The following is a 13556-nucleotide window of genomic DNA, read 5'->3' on the forward strand; positions in this document are numbered from 1 at the left end:
CATGATCACTGAATGTTAGTCTCCACAATAATAAGCTAACACAACCAAACACAGCTTTCAGCTCTTATTTTGAAACTGGCTTATTTAGAGAGCTGTGATGTGAGTGTGCCTGGCTCTGAGGCACTTGGGTCAGCCTCTGTTGTTTAGAAGTGTTACAGACTGTGAATGACACAGACCTGTCAGTTTTCATGTTTGTCTGTAACACAGCTCAGGGGCTCCATGCTGAACGCATCCATCCAGTGTTATTGATCCAGGACTAATACCAGCATTGGGATCAATACTACAATACACAATCACATGTGTCCATGTGACTGTGCATCACGTTATGACCAGATCCTTCTACCTGGTGATTTTAATATACACGTCTGCTGCCCAGGGAAGCTCCTGGCTAAGGACTTTCTGGAACTGGTGAACTCTTTTAACTTTGTTCAGTCTGTTAAAGGTGCCACTCAAGAACGTGGTCACACACTGGACTTGGTTTTATCACATGGTTTATCTGTCCGTAACGTACTCGTCGAGGATGCGGTGTTCTCTGACCATATGCCTATTTTATGTGATTTGTTCTTTTTAATCCTGTTCTTAAGCGTGCTGTACCTGCTCGATGTTATCGTGCTTTTGGCTCAGATACCGCCGAGCGGTTTTCCATATTGTTTGACCAACTTATTTCTTATCCTCCTGAGTTGTCCACCTCAGATGGATTAGTTTCTTGTTTGGATTCTGCTTGTAAATCTGTCCTCGACGCTGTTGCTCCTTTTATATTCAGACAACGCAAGCCAAAGGCTAGTCCTTGGCTAACTGATTTTACCAGAGCTGCTAGAAAAGAATGTAGAAGATGTGAAAGACGGTGGAAAAAAGATAGGCTGTGTGTCTCTCTGGAAGCTCTTAAGACTAGCTGGCAAGTCTATCAGAGAGCAGTAAAGGCTGCCAAGCACTCCTATTTTTCTCAACTTATTGCTGCCAGCTCGCATAACCCTCGTGTTCTATATAACACTATAAATTCTGTACTTAATATAGGCTATATTCTTTTGCACCCTTCTGCGGTTATGTGCAATAAGTTTCTTAATTATTTTGTGGACAAGGTTGCTAGTTTGAGACCTCCGACTCTACCTATTGCTGACCCAGCCATGCATGGTGCTTGCTCAAGTCTGTTCTCTGGTTTTCTACCAATTGTTTTATCTGATTTAGAGAAACTTGTGTTGAATGCTAAACCGTGTGGCTCTCCAAATGACGTTGTTCCTCCCCATTTTCTTAAAAACGTATTTTCTACCATCAGACCACACATTCTGAACATTATTAATACTAGTCTTTTGTCTGGTCAAGTACCTAGGGAATTTAAGCATGCAGTCATAGATCCTTTACTTAAGAAACCGGGCTTAGACAGTTCAGTCATATCAAATTATAAATAAATAAAAGCTTCCCTTTCTTAGTAAGATTCTGGAAAGGGTTGTTTATACTCAGTTGATGGACTACTTGAATGACTCTAAATTGTCAGAAATCTTTCAGTCCGGCTTTAAGCCATTCCACAGTACGGAGACCGCCCTCGTAAAAGTTATGAATGACATCCTGATAGCGACAGACCGTGGTAAATATGCAGTGGACATGACCGCTGCATTTGACACAGTGGATCACGATTTGCTGATCTCCCGCTTACAACACTGTGTGGGAATTTCTGGTTCGGCACTTTTGTGGTTCAAGTCCTATCTCTAAAATAGCTGGGGGGTCGGCTTCATCCTCTGTGGCCCCTCTGCTTTGGGGTGTGCCACAGGGATCTATTCTTGGGCCGTTATTGTTTTCACTGTCCCTTTTGCCTCTTGGCGCGATTTTCCGAAAACATAAAGTGCCATTCCATCTATACGCAGATGACTGCCAGCTCTACTTACCTTTTAGTCATTCTGATAGTCTCCCAACTGGACCTCTGCTCGACTGCCTTACTGATGTCAAAGCATGGATGGCAAATAACTTTTCAAATTTTAATGATCGGAAGACAGAAGCGATTTTATTTGGCCCAAATCGTTCTTCTCATACTCCGGATGTTGATCTTGCAGCTTTGACTTCCCAACTAAAGAGTTCTATCACAAATCTCGGAGTTAAAATAGATTCTGCACTTACCTTTGATGACCATGTAAACGGGGTGGTAAAATCAGCATTTTATCACCTCAGACGTTTATCAAAGGTTAAGCCCTTTCTTTCCAAGCGTGACTTGGAAAGTGTTATTCATGCCTTTATTACCTCACGTTTAGATTATTGCAATTCTCTTTTAATAGGGGTTTGGCAGGGCACTTTGTCACGCTTGCAATTAGTGCAAAATGCTGCGGCACGATTTTTAACTGGCAGAAGAAAATTTGATCACATCACTCCGATTTTGTCCTCTTTACACTGGCTTCCAATTGAATTTAGGATCCGTTTTAAAGTCCTTTTATTGGTTTTTAAATCTCTAAATGGTCTGGCACCTGTTTATTTGTCTGACTTGTTGAAGCCCCACGTCCCCACTCGTTCCCTTCGGTCAGCTGAGCAGTTGCTGCTTTCGGTCCCAAAGTTACGGCTGAAACTAAGAGGAGACCGAGCGTTCTCTGTTGCTGCGCCGATGCTTTGGAATAACCTTCCTCTCCATATTACACAGGCTACATCAGTGCCAGTTTTAGAGTCTTTATTAAAAACCTATTTTTATTCCCTGGCTTTTAACTCTGTGGGTAACTGATTTTCTTATTTCTTTTTTCTTTTTTTTTATTGCTATGTCTGGTTTTATTACTATGTGCATATTAGTATTGTACAGCACTTTGGTCAGGTGTGTTTTTAAAGTGCTATATAAATAAAAAAATGATGATGATGTGATATATTTGACCAGCTTTATTAATTAATGATCAATCAACTTATTTACTGCATCTGAGTCCAGCTTCATTTAAATGATCCAACCCATGAAAATGACATCAGTCCTAAAGAAGCACTTAATGCTAACAGGAAGTCATTGATTAAGGTGGAATAACACAGAGACACAACCACTCACAGTTAACCTGACCCCACTAACTGCATGTGTTTGGACTGTGGGAGGAAGCCGGAGTACCGTAGAGGACGCACACAAACACGGGAGAACATGAAGCTCAGCACTGAAACAAAGATGGTGGATTTGACCTCAGGACCAGGCGTGTAATTCCCAGGGGGGTTACGGGGGTCATGACCCCCCAATAATCAGATCCAGCTACACTGAAACTGGCAATTTCATTTACTTTTACTGTTTTTAAAGCTATTAGGCTGCTTTGTGGCTCACTTAATACTAAACTAAGATACTTTCAGTGTGACTCATTTGCAGGAACACAGGCAGGATTTAAAGTGCAGAACTTTACAGTCTCTGTCTCAAAGTTGGTCTAAACATGCTAACAGCTCTTTGTTTTTTTCAGTTTGCACTGGTTTGATGTAATAAAATAAATTTTAAAGAAGCAGACAATTGTTGTTATTTTAGTTCTATAATTTCATAAATCGTGGTGTGGATCTAAGTCAACATTCAAAATAAATAAGATAATACAGCACTTTTGATGTTTGCCTTTTTATTTTCCCAGCAGTGCTCAGGTTGGTTCTCGGCTACATTTACATAACAGATGTTAATGTGTTCAGCAGCTGGACACTCATCTGAGGAAGGAACATTGGACAGGTGCTCAGTGCACAACTGCATTACAAACTTTATGTAAGACCCTGTGTTTTATTGTATTTATATATTTGTAACATTTGACTTAAACACTTTTGGGAAGGATAAAAATATTTTCAGGAGGAAGTTTTTCCTTCTGTCCAACTGCAGTACACGCAATACTGCGTCTCCCCCCATTATCACTGCACACTTCCTCAGGCTGGTGATGAGCGCCCCCTGGTGTCACAGTGTTGATGACGTCATGCAAAGTGAAACATAAACAGTGTGTTAATAAAAAAAATCATGTGTCCATTCTCATGTTTGCATCATGTTTCTGTAAAATCATCAGCTGTTTTCTGAACCTTCTTCATTGTTTGACTCTTTCCAACAGCTGTGAGCTGTGATGGAGTCAGAGCAGCTTCATCACTGATGTTCAGGTGAAGCTGAGTTTAATAAGCTGTAGAAATGATCAGGATTCAGGTTGGATGTGTAAAATAGTTCTGTGTGAGGTCACAGTGCTTCATATGTGTGTGTGGGCTGAAGCACACACGTGTGAGTCCTCAGAGGTTTCACACACATCACTGCACACATTTATAATCCTAGTTTAAGCTTGTGGATCATATTGGACACATCAGCAGCTCTTTGCAAACAAAGAGGTCATTTGAGATTTAAGATGAGTCATTGTTTTTCTATCCATGGTAGCTTCCACTGCTGAGGCTCGGGAACAATGAAGAGGATCATTAAGAGGAAGCATCAGCTCTGTCTCATCTAACTACACAGTATTATAATCATGCACTTGTGTCTCAAACTAAGACAAAACGAGTTATGTGAGTCTTTAGATTATCAGTAAACTCTGGTGATAGTTTGATGCTCAGTGGAGCCATTTTTGGTTTGTGATGAGTGTTTTGTGATGGTCAGCTTCTGTTTTGTGAATCGCTCTTTCTAATTTAGAAGGTCATGCAGAAATGTGCGCGCCCTTATCTGAGAGGACATGGAGAGAGTGTCGCAGACTCGAGGTGAGAAGATAAACCTTGGAGCTGGATGGCCTGCGTGTTACCTATGTGCATCTTTTCAATGACATCAAGTGAACCCATAATAAGCATTTCTATGTCTTAGACATCATATCCATTTCTAATGAGAGATTATTTTTAAATGAGGGAAACCTGGTCTAACAACACGCTTACAACAGAGCTAAAGGTTCATCACATGTGAGACTCTGATAAGAACTGAAACACTGTGTATAAACAGCTGAGACAAAACTATTTATAAACACTAATTTATTCCAGTTTAGTTTACAATGGTTTTTAAAGTAATGTGGAACGATTCATGTTCACGAGCTGTTACAAATACAACTATTTATTTGTCTTTATATGGTTGGACTACAAGGCTCATGTTGAGGGTCTTGGAATAATGTGTGAATAACAGCAGGAAATTATCGTTTTGCCATTTTACCAAAGTGGAATAACATCACCACAGCAAAACAAATAATGTTATTGTCTGCAGCTAAAATATATAGTGAACATGGTTTTATAATAATGTGCAAACACAACCTCACTCTGCTATATACGAGGAGCCAACCACAGCTGTCCGGGTCTTCATCCACGACCTCCGCCATCATTTCTTTGCTCATCATAATTCACTTAAATGCTTAGATTGGTTTAAATCAAACTCCATTACAGGTTCAACTCCATTATATAACAGCATGTTGACTTTGGATTTGGTGAGCAGATCCACCTTAAAAAATGAGGAAACTAAGAGATTACAAAAAAAGAAGTGGAAGAGTTAAAGAGCTGCAGCAGATTAACAGTTTCTGACAGTCATGTGTTAAGAAATAGGAGGATTAGATGAGCTGAGGGATCCATCTACTGCTCAATGAAGCCTCATCAGAAACAGTCTCAGTGGAAGGATGGCTCTACTCTTAAGGAAGGACACAGGCAGAAAGACTGGCGTCTGTCACACAGGAACTGGACTGAAAATCAGCTGCACATATTCATCAGATATATTATTCATCAAATATTCATCAGTATGTACAAACATATTATAGGTATGGAATTCAGGAAAGTACCATCAGAAGTTGATCCACTGTGCAAATGTCTGATTGGCAGTGGCTTCATTTTTCACTATGAACAAACTGTTAATGCAGTATGCAGCATCACAGGACTTCAGTCATGGATTGGCCTCCCCAGACCTCAACATTACTGAAACATCTTAACAGAGGATGGAAACAAAGGGAACCAACATCCAAGAAAAGAGCTGCCGCTGAAAACTTCCTCACAGAAAATACAAACAAGCTTGACTAAGAGACTTCAGGCTGTGCTGAATAATAAAGGTGGACTGACTTCCAGGGTCCTTACTATCATAGCTCAGTTTTTGTCTTATATACTTTCCATTTATATAAGAAAATATATAGAAACGAGGGTGGTTTAAGATGTCTGTAGAGTTTTATTCATTATCTTTAAACAAACAAAGAAAGCACCATCCATTCGTCTCCAGTCTGTATGAAAAACAGGGGAAAGGTCAAATTAAACCTTTGAAATTCCTTTCACAATAAATCCAATCATACACAAAATAAAAAATAGAAAAGTGTTTAAACACCCTTTTCCATAAAGCTATCAATAGGAAATGTTCCAGTAAACATGTCTTGTGTTTCTGCTGTTTTCCTTTCATGTGTCCACAGCTGACAGGTAACCCTATTGGAGTCGCCATAGTGATGGGTGGAGTCTCAGCTTCAGTGTGTTGATGGGCACAGCCATTGTTACCACAGCTGCTGGTGGGGACCTGGAGTTGGTATACGCCGAGCTGTGAGAGGACAGAGATGGAGAACGGACATTTAACTATTTAACAGGAGATACGTTACGACTAATAGACGACTGCTGTTTAAATGATGTCTTTGCAGCCCTTATGCTACATGTTACACAACTTTTCTTCATGCCAACAAGACTGAGGTGCCACATAGTTGACACATACAACTGATTATGATGCATATTTTACTATTGCTATGTTCACATCATCTCCTTGGCTTTATTATTGAAAGCCTGGAGATACTCTGACTCGTGCATGGCTGATGTGAAGTATGATTAGTACTACATGACTTACACCATCAACAACAGAGGCAATGAAAGCTTTGTTGTTAACAGGTTGGTAAAGTCAAATGTCTAATTCTACACTTGTGTTGGGTAAAGTTATTCTCACTGCAGCAGATTTATATCTGTGGTTTCACATGGCGTGATGTGGAGCTCAGCGCTGAGGTGCAGTTCCCCTTGGAGACCGGCATCCTGGCTGAAAATATTATCATGCTTCCAAAACATGGTACTTTCAGCTTTTATTTTGAAAGACACCAAACTTGAAAACTAATCCCCTTATTCCTCTTTGTATTTGTTCTTCAGAGGAGTGTCACCTGGACAAACTCAGGGCTATTCCAGGGCCTTTGTTATTATTTGACTCCATATAAATAAAACTGAATTGAATCAAACAAAAACTCCCAAACAGCTAAAACACTTTGCTTTATTCTCTTTTTTAACAAATACGTTGAAGTCCATCCATAACAACACAGCTGAGATCTCCTTTTTAATCAAGTGTTTACATCCTTTGTACAGATCTGTATACAAAACAATCATAGAAGTCTAGTTACACGTAACTATACAAGAACTCGTAAATGAAAGAAACATAAAACACATGATCACAGGTGATAACAAAAAAGAGAAAGAATCCATGTGTTAGTGATGTTTTTTCAGCCTAATGGCTCATGTTGGAGAAACAAACTGAGGTACGTGGAAAGTTCACATACACAAGTGGGCGTGAGCGCAAACACAGAGAGAAAAACTCAACTGAACCATCTGGTGTGTTTGCTGTTTCTACTTTCATCATTTCTGCTGCTTTGTCAGGCTGGGGGATCTCAGTGACGTGGTTGAGGTGAAGTATGACGAGTATCCCTGATTCAGTCCATCGAGACAAAGGGGAAAGAAAGCTGTTGTTAACAAACTCTATGGTGATGTGGCATTTAGCTCTGATTCTACGCTCTGCTGAATCCTTTGAACCTGTTCTGCTGATCAGTAAAGCTCTACGTGCTGCAGCAGATTGACCTCATCTGTGTCCACAGGTGTGGACCTCAGCGCTGAGGTGCAGGAGAGTTTCATTCAGTTCTCCCTGCAAACCAGCATCCAGCCTGGAAATACTGTCATCTTTCCCAGAAATGGTGCTCTTATCTCAGAGAAGAAGTTTGATGTAAATAACTGCAATCAACAGTGATGTTCTGCACAGATCACTTTTCCATTTTCCTCTCTAGATGAGTCCCAGCTGCCTGACCTTGTGTCCAGGTGATCGTCTCACTGAGGAGCTTTTGTTCTGAAAATCTCACGTGCATCACCTGTTTTTACTTTACTATCTCTGCTCTTTCTTTATTAACAATGCTCATAATATCACACAATTAGATCCATCACTTGCATGCTGTTATCCACCTGCTGTTAGAACCAAACAAATAAAAAGGATGAAATGCCTGAAATCCTTTGATTTATTACATTTTGAAACAAATATGAGTGCATCCCAAACAGCACAGCTGAGACCTTTGTTTTAATCAAGCCTTTGTATCTACACACTGTAAAGATTCATATACAAAAAATAATAGAATTAAATAAATATAAAATACAAGATGACCAAAAAATGCAGCCATGTTGTGAATTTGCATCTAAAAACATGTATGTTTCCCTTTGTACAGGCAGGTTTACAGCAGACAAAGCAACACGGTGATAGACTTTGACCGCTGCAAAAACAAAATACCCACCAAGTCTGAAGTAGATCAGAGGAACTGTTGACAGACAGACAGACAGACAAACACACAGATGCTTGATTCATTAGTGCGATAAAATGTTCTTCTTTAACAGCATCACTTCATGTGTTTGTTTTCCAGGAATAAAGGTCTATTTAAACTGGACATCTCCTCAGCATCACTAGTGGTGTCATGGTTTCAAAGCTGTGCAGTAGAGAAAAGAATCTGAGGGATGATACAGAGGTGACCAAAGTTACAAACACATCCAGCTGTACTGGAAATGTTTGCAGAGCTCCAAACTCTTTGGCTTTCTGTAGAGCAAGTATGGAAGAAGTACCTGAGCTAACTTCAATTTAGACGATATGAGGAAAAATGCCGCTTCCCAAAGTTTCCTACAAGTATCCAGTTTATATTTAGAGAAGCGAAGGCTCTTTATCCTGACAACTATTCCCTGGTGGATCCCTGTCCTGTGACAGTAGCAAAGAATGTGTATCAGTATCATCAAAGCCACTTCACTAACCAGTTTTTAAAGCTAGCAGATGGACTGAAGTGCCAGCACCTCTGTCTGCTGTGTACAGAAGGTTCTATGATTGAGCACACAGCAGATGCTGCACTACAGCAGTAGCAGCAGTTCAGCTTCAGTTTGGTTCAACGCCCTTTTTGACCTGTGAAACAGCAGAAAATGAAACATTTCAACACCCATTTGTTAGCGTGAGCTTTTCTGCTGTTTTTCATCATTTCACAGGTGAAATAAAATCATAGTACATTTACATTTATGTCCAGCCTGACTGAGAGCATGTATTACTTATGAGGAAAGCCAACTTTGAGATTCCTAATCAGTCAGCTTTGGAAAAAACTGTGTGAACAAAGCTTTCACTCTGAGGATGCTCCATCCTGCACAGATAATAAACCTCTTACATGAAGGGCTTTCAAGTAGTTTTTAGACAAATGGGGGTAAAAGAGATGTTAAAAGCTTAAAAGAGAAACTACATTTTCTAAGAACTGTCTGACGTTCACCTCTCACACAGTGGATACAGTCCTGCCACTGCAGGAATAATCTTTGTGGTTATGAAACTGTCCATGTGTTTGCAGAAAATGTCACATGTTCAAAGCCATCCCAGCACCTGGGGTTTGTATACGTGCAGCTGTTGGTGGGGAGATCATCTCACTCTTCTATATAAAGAGTCACCAGGCAGCAGATCTTCATCTGTGATCTCCCCCATCATCATTTCTTCACTCTTCAGCAGCTATGGCTTCACTTCGCGCCCTTCTGGGAGTTGTACTCTGCTCCCTCATGGTTTCTGCTTAAGTGGTGCTTGACTGGAGTTTGCTCTAATTCCAAGTGGTTTGCTGTCACAAAGCCAAAAGGAAGTCTGGCCATGGTTGAGCCAACTGAAGATGGGTTTGAAGGTGTCGTCCTCATTTCCTCTGAGTGCGAGAGGACAGACAAAGCAAACATGTTTCATCCAACATTTTCACAAAGCATGTGAAAATGTTGGATGATCGGTCTGCTGTCACTGGGTGGAGCTGAGGTCTGAATCTGAGGGCAGCTCCTGCATTCACAAAGGGAACAGAACCATCACAAACTGAAATATAAAGTTTATCCCTCAAATCTGAAATAAAGCTGATCCTCCCTGTCCTCACACACTCACATTTTTTTTAGTTCTACATTTCTGCTGACATATGAGCTGTTTATTTACAATGTGCAAAACCTTATATACTATATTTACCTTTGACCTGTTGGTGCTTTTTGCATGATGAACTGCAAAGATGAGATGATGGAGCAGGTTTCAGGCCCGGTTCAGTCTTCTGCTGCATAGTAGACAGCAACATGCAGAGGTATTATAACTGGTGTTTGAGCTGCTGCTTGAGAATTGGACAACAAATATTAACGCTTTCAATTATTTTTCTCAAAGGATGTAAGCTGTAAGCACTACCGGACATCTAACGCTGTGAACAATACCTCATTAAGATTAATTCAGACTGTTTTTTTAACTGAAACTAATTCAGTAAAATAAATACACAGAGTCAGTACTAAAAGTTAATCAGTGGAAAAATTAAACAAATTTTAACTTAAGCTGCCAAATGGCCATAGCCAAATGGCCATAAATAGCAAAAGCTATTTATGTACTGGTCCTTAGGGACTAGCAAAGCGCTATACAAATACAGGCCATTTACCATTTAATCGATAGTGAATGAGTTATGAGGTGCTACTGCAGTGCAACCTTTTTTAAACTTTGGTGTTACTGTCTTTACAGATGTGGCAAGAGACAGAAAACGTGCTGCTGTTTGCACATATTTAATAATCAGCTCTGCACAGGAGCTGTAGAGTCCAGCCTGTTGCTCTTACAGTATAATACTCATAATAAACGTACAGTAATGGTTTTTCTCAGGATAAATTAATTAACCTGCACAGATGAGCTAAACGAACTTTACAAAATTAGTTATTTTTTATTTTAGTCTGACGCCAGTACTGCAGCCAGACACAAGGGGGCAGTAGAGACATTTTGGCTTCATTTCTGGGGAGTTATCTGACTCATGTGAAAAGAGACTTTTTAATATATTTAAGATGACAATAAACGAAGCAGCTATAACTCCTCCAGACAGTTACATTGAATTCTGTGCTTGAATAATGAATTGTACAATACATGATGCATTTCTAAGTTCATTTACGATTTCATGTTTTAAAATTATTTTATTTATTCAAACATTCAAACAACACTAAAGTAATTTATTATTTAACAAGTTAATTAAAATAAAAAAAACGTTTTAAATGAAAATTTTAAACCTTATTATTACTATTAATAAATACTTCAAATCACAAAAAATTAAATTCTCAATATAAACCGCATTTGAAAAACTATTTTCGAATTCTAAATTAAAACACAGATTTTCAAAATCATTTTTAAAACACAATTTAAATGGATAAAAATAAAAAAAGATTTATTTCTGACATTTAAAATGGCGATTTGTGCCTCTCATTTGAAAATCCATTTCCCTTTCCTGTAAACTCGCGGATTAGCTTTTCAGATTAGCCTGCCTGGATTTTTCTACACAGCTGTGCACTGCCGAAAAGCGTGTGTGCTTGAACAAAGGCCATTCAGCTGCGGGCTTTACACTCTTGCCCGACATGGATATATGAAGAATGAAGGAGCTCTCCAGGGAAACGTAGTGCGCCTGTGGACTCAGCTTGACCACCTGTTGAAGGTAGTTTGATACCATGGCTAATTCTAGCATCACCGCATGTAGCCCTGCTGTTCTAAGAAAATATTACCCAGCTGAACTAGCTAGCATTATCTCCAGTCTTAGCAGAGGACAGTGACACTATTATTTTAACCGGCAAAAGTTGATTCTATTCATCTTATGTACCTTTTTTGGATGAGTGACAAAATGTTTCTCCCACTAAAAAAGATAAGACTTGATGAACAGAATCAACTTTTTAAGATTTCCTTACCTGGATGATTGAGCATACATCAAGACACTATTGATTTAAGTCCATAAGTGTGCGCAAACATTTCTTGCCTCTTGATTTAAATTTCTGAATCTAAAAAGTGAATGCATTTAAAGCAGGAACTGCACACCTAGCCATCAAAAGGTTGGTGAACTTAGGGTACTCATCCTACTGTAGGGTCCTGTTAAAAAAAATCACACAAGCATCACATCACCTCTGGTTATATTTTGTAAATTACAATCATAAACTATACATTCCAGTCATCCACTAATCAGTATTTTTTTGAGTAAATGGATGTCACTGATAAATCAGTAAACATCCATCACTACGTTCTCACTATTAAAAAGTACAATTATTTTCTAAATAGATTCATTATTCTCAGTCAGCTACACACAAACCAAGCTATCTAAATCTTGCTGGGTTTGATGGCTTGATAGAATTAATCAAAAAACAAAAATTGGAAGAAAAAAAAAACTTCCATTTTTGCAAAATATACATTGAGAAAATTTCTGCTTTTGTCTGTGTCAACAAAATTAAAATAATTGTGAACGTACACTGACCATCAAAGAACAACATAAAAGCTTCTTCTGACATGAGAATTGTAGAACAGTGAAATCTACTACGTCCTGATGAAGCTCTATAGACTAGCTCTACCATACACATGACTAAAGTGAAACTCGACTGACAAATTTAAAGAAAATTTCCAACTCTGACTCTGTCACTAGAAAATTTCAAACCTCTTACACTTTTAATGCTAGGAATGATGATGGATTCTGAGTATTGGATGTGCATAACCTGTAGAACACTGGAAGGAACACTTCCAGAAATCAATGTCTATGAAAAGTTTGTATCTAGATCTATCTACAAATTCAGGTTAAAGCTCTAACATTTAAAGAAGAAGCCAGATGTGAATAGGTCTGGAAACACTGCCATTTGCCCTGGGCCAAAGCTCATTTAAAACGATTGGAAAACTGTTCTGTGGTCAATACATTGCTCTGCTTTTGAAAAGAACCAACAATAAGGCACAAAGTCCAAGACCGGTTTGTTCGGAGGTTTATTAATTTATGTACAAGTGTGCCTGTCCCCGAGTTGGAGACTGTCTGTGATATAAAACAAGAGAAAATGTATATGGTGCAAAAGAAAAAATAAAAAAAATTCAAAGCCCTCCTGCCCTTCTACAGTACTACATTTACCAAGCTATGTACAGCAGGTTCACATTTACTGACATCAGACATCCTTTTTTGTTGCAGGTCAACACTTGCTGACCACCATCTCTTGTCCCATCTTCAAGCTAACATGCTTGTAAAACCTTAGGGATATCATTCAGGCAGGAGACAGGAAATATTTACATCACCACGAACCAGTGAGTGTCTGTGTGTTCAATGAGTTCCAAACTGAGTGCATGCTTTCACTACATCTGTCAACACTCCCCATAAAGTAAATTAGCCTTATATACATAGTAGCAAAGCTTAGGCAGTGAAACATCGTCCAAAAACAACAACAACAACACAAAAGAAACACCATTATCAGTGTGACACTGATGAATGTATGTGTGTTTAACAGTGTGGAAATCAAACTCACAGTCTTTGATTGAGCAGAACAAACAGCAGTGTGAATTTACAAGTGCCCCCCTTTTAGTCAGTGTAATGTTGAAGGATTTGCAATGTGCCATGAAGACATCTCTGAGCAACACAAGCACACACACACAGAAAGAAGTGCAA

The sequence above is a fragment of the Neolamprologus brichardi genome, chromosome 7 (genome assembly GCF_056152115.1).
Source record: "Neolamprologus brichardi isolate AB-2024 chromosome 7, ASM5615211v1, whole genome shotgun sequence".
NCBI lineage: Eukaryota > Metazoa > Chordata > Actinopteri > Cichliformes > Cichlidae > Neolamprologus > Neolamprologus brichardi.